This window comes from Ochlerotatus camptorhynchus, unplaced genomic scaffold (assembly GCF_037179485.1).
Source record: "Ochlerotatus camptorhynchus isolate MF236.1 unplaced genomic scaffold, CSIRO-AGI_Acam_v1.1 ptg000243l, whole genome shotgun sequence".
Taxonomy (NCBI): domain Eukaryota; kingdom Metazoa; phylum Arthropoda; class Insecta; order Diptera; family Culicidae; genus Ochlerotatus; species Ochlerotatus camptorhynchus.
In genome coordinates this window covers 411,787-416,314 of record NW_027040733.1, presented here as the reverse complement: position 1 = coordinate 416,314, position 4,528 = coordinate 411,787, and the positions used below count along the sequence as shown (strand labels likewise).

Sequence of the window (4,528 nt, the reverse complement as noted above, 5' to 3'; positions counted from 1 at the left end):
ATTAAATTTGCATCACCATATTTGCTTCGTCGCAGCAAACATGGGGAAGCAGTTTGTTATTGTATGTTTTCCGGTGGCAGATAATTATCGCCTGGAAAATGCGAAATAGTATCAGAGCCCATATGAGTTAAAATAAAAAACAATCACGCGACAATACCTATCTACAGATTGAACCTTTTCTGCATCGTCCAAAAAAGATTACCTGTTTCCGCCCGGGATCGAACCGGGGGCCTTCCGCGTGTTAGGCGGATGTGATAACCACTACACCACGGAAACGGTTATACACTTAAGTTAAATAATTCAAACTGACCGTTTTTATGACCCAAATTCACACATCGTTTGCTATTTTCATTACTTCATGAAAGCCAAAGAGCACAATATAAATAACTCTCCAATGGCCTCCCCTGGCTGTCTGCGCTCAATGCCGTTGTTCGCTTGGATCGCATGCCGTATAGGTGCTCTCCCTAGTCTCTTGTGCTGATTATTATTGGCCCCTGAGAAAGATAATCATGTGGCGAACGAACGGACGGTAGTTTACGCTCACAGTAGTTAATCACATGGTATCGGATTATTGGATCATGGCGCAAGGTAATATTTCAGGTGAAGCGTTGTTGGAATTTTATCAGTAGGGTGGACAATTTTCGTTTACTAAATTGGGTGGAATCGTTGGAATCTGTTGTTTATCTGTCGTTGTTTTTATAGCTCTTTTGAACCATGTCATATCACATACCCACGTATCACATATTCCGGTCACGAGTAGGGCAACCGCGTAGCATAGAGAACACCCATGAAAGGCGAAACCGAAAATAAAACACACGTTTCGTCCGGAAGAGCTGGAGTAAACCTTTGTGAACGGAGACATACCGACAGACCTATTCGAAATTAATCAATCAAAAGGAAGGCCGCTACTACCGAGAAACCGTGAAATGAAGCGGCATAGTTTGGGAAAGGACACCACAGAAAGAGCATGGGAAATTCGACCAACGGGAAAGGTTAAGGCGCCCTTCTTCGTATGCAGGCGTGATGCCAAATGTGAAAGTGTCCAGAGTGGGGCATTTCCGAGGAATGTGAATTTTACTCGTTGTATGGTTAGCAATATCTTCACTAGGCACACTATAGGTAGACGTATGTTTGCGAACATACAGATAGGAAAACTAAAGAAATGTCTTTTTGTCACGATCGCAACGGCGGCGACGCCCTTTTGGCGTGCGATTCCATAATAAACAGAAACATTGTTTTTTGAGAGGTGAGGCGATGTTTGCAAAATATGTCCAGGATACAATATTATTGCAGTGCTATTAATCGTCAAATTGTTGGCAGTTGGAAGAAGTGATTTGTTTTTTTTTTTATCAATATTGCGCTTAGCATAACTGCGCCAGTTTTTTTTTTGTGTGGAGTATTGCTGGTATCAATCTTCCATTCCAGGAATTGCTAACGTTGGTAAATTATAAGTGACTTTTCCAAAAACAGTATTTAATTCTGTTCAAAGTTCTAGATAACGTAAAATCAATACGATATGACACTCCGATGCATTGAAAGCAGTAAAAATACTTGACTTGGCATTGAAACAGGACTTTTGAGGAAGCACATGAATAATCTTCGAATATCTGGTCACGGTAAACTAAATTAATAAATTTTAATGAACACATTTAAAAAAGAACATAACAATTCAAAATAGTAGGGACTTCAGAGCAGCGCTGCCATTAGTTTTACTGAGATCTCAGCAGTTTGTCGAAACATTTACCGAGACTCAGTAACCAAATGACAATTTTGCTGAGATTTCAGGATTTTTTTGTAATTGTTCCAATAAAGTATAAGCAGAGAAAAAATCACAGATAAGTATATAAAAAGTGTGGCTCCTGGTTCTTATGGTCCACTATTTGCCCTATCTTAAGTTTCAGATTTTATCATTCTTAAAAAAAATCATTTAGTTGCAAGGTTAGAACATATATTTTTTCCATATAGGGGGAATGGCTCTAATGTTGGCCTAAGGGGATTGGGCTCATTGATAAAAATCTCATGTTCTACAGTTTTTCTTGGAACAATGCGTCATCTGGACATTAAAAACTGTTTTGTTTGGGTGCTGCTGAAAAAATGTCAAAAAATGCTTTCTATCGAAATTTATGTATGACCCTAATGACAGAAACACTTGGAAACATATCGGGTGAGATCTTTCCTTTATTTTTCTCTTAACTTTAACTCAATTATTATATGAAACATTAAATGCTAGGTACGGGAGGGTCCACCAGGGCACCCGATTTAAGCGAAATGGATGGGGAGAGTGGAAATGCCAACTCCCTGTCTTTAACATTTCGTGAAAAGAGAGCGGGCTCTTCTCCTCACTCATTGGGGCATCCTCCTGTTGGATGTCCTGTTTTTTGATCGGTTGTATGATCTTGTTGTTGAAAGGAGATTCTCGTTTATCCCGTGGATGCAAGTAGGCGATGTTTCCCACGGATTCAGCCAAACCATTTTTGGCCCTTGATACAATGACAGGTTGAGTACAATTAGAGGTTATTAATCTTGATCAAGTCAAACAGCGAAGATAGTCCACAGTCTACTGACAGCTGTCTTGCTACAGTGAGTGGTAGTTCCATGTCATCATCATAATCAATATAAGGATCACTTAGGCCAACCTTGGGAACATTACCACTATCTAATAATAAATAAGACCAAGAAAACTTATTCCAGAGTAGATTACGGGTTAAAGTTGAAAAACTAGTGCCGAAACCAGATTTTAAAACGGTTGACGTTTTATAATACAGTCACTTCGTTGTCGTACGCGACAGTCTATTAGTATTTGTACACTCATGCTCTACCGTCGTCTCTCTCCCATAACACAAACGGTAGAACATCATTGGTGCAAATAGAAAATTATCAAATAACTATCATATGACAATGTGTGATTTCGTTATAATTGCTCAATATTATGTAAATCAAACCATTTCTGATCAGAAATGTTAATACTAGGACATCGTTGCTTGCTATTTTCAGAATTTACACAAGCACAACATTAGCAGCTCTTATTATGATAAAAAAGTTGGAAGGGTTGTATACTAGATACGACCGCAGGGTTGGCGTTGGATAACGTCTGTTATGTGTTGTATTTAATTGTGTATATTATATTTTAGGAATATTCCTTAATAACTCTTTTGCGAAAGTTTGGTGGCCCTTAAAAGGGCCGTTTTGTTGGGCTGATGTTGTTGGGTTTGCTCTACTCTGTCGCCCTGGAGGAGCTTTGGAATGCTGTTGGTAGTTCGAAGACAGACAGCATCTCCCCTTCCAGCGTTCCCACACCCCAGTATAGTCCCCAAATTTAAGTGTAACTGTGATATTCTGGATAGAAATTGTCTTCAAAACTAACTCTTTGTCGAATTATTGGTGGCCCTGAAAAGGGCCGTTTTGGTTGTGGTTTTGGAATGATAGACTGAATAAATGATTATGTTTGAAAAATTTCAGTTTTTGCTCCGATCAACAACCATACGGGGCAATATGAGCACCCTAGAGTCGGTGTATAATGAGTCACGCCAAGAGTGAAGCCAAGTCTACCTATTGAACTGTCAAACCGGCTACCTATCGCGCAAAGTACACAAACATTACGATGCTATGAAAGATCCACGAAAGGTATTGCAATAAAATATAAAATATAATCGAAGAAATGATCATAAACACGCAGTGAGCAATAAATTGTCATGGGATACGTTTGGTAATGATCACTTATGAGAATTTCTACTATTTTTGGTTAAGATAATTTGACTAAATCACTGATATAATGATTTACTAAAGCCGCTATATTTTTTTCTCGCTGGAAGTCATTTGAAGTTGATGTAGAAGTCCTCTGTTGCAAAGTGAAAAGAAAGGGAATCTTTCGAAAACCGTGATGCAAGTTCAACTGTTTTTCTCTTGGCGTGACTCATTATACACCGACTCTAGAGCACCCTAGTAAAAGTTAAGGTTTTGACAGGTTTTCACTAGAAAATAACATGCAGGAATCAAGTGAAATAGAAACATAAGTTCTTTTAGCAACAGTTACGTGTATTGCTCGCTGTAGAACCAGCGGATCAGTAAAATGTAATATAGTGAATGCGATGCTTGTTTTCTTGACTGCATATCTTATAATATTCTAGAGATTTTGAGCTAATGTTACATTTCCATTATTATCTTAGACATGTTATTGAATTTTGATACGGTTTTCATGGAGATGCATATTAGAAGCATTTTCAACAAGTTTGTAAAAAAAAAATAGATTGAGTTAATAGGTATTATGCCCAAACGAACGGTGGCCCATCTTGTCCCGTATGGTCTTCTTGCCCCCATCGCCTCTATTGGACTGAATTCGGAATCGCTCATGTCCAACCGGTTTTCATTTTGGGCTGGAAATTATCTAAAGCAACATATAAAAAAAAATCTGGGAAAATCCGGAACATAATTAAAAATTCTTGAAATAAACGTAAAAACATATAAGTGAATTATATCTGGGTAAGTATCTGGCAAGACGATTGAAAATCTGCAAAATCAAATAAATCAG

General features: G+C 38.2%; 1 non-coding gene across 1 annotated transcript; it reads right to left on the bottom strand.

Moving 5' to 3' along the window:
- Positions 1-203: 203 nt before the first annotated feature.
- TRNAV-AAC (transfer RNA valine (anticodon AAC)) lies at positions 204-276 on the bottom strand. Its single transcript has one exon. It is a non-coding gene; the product is annotated as a tRNA-Val (tRNA).
- Between the last annotated feature and the right edge of the window lie 4,252 nt (positions 277-4,528).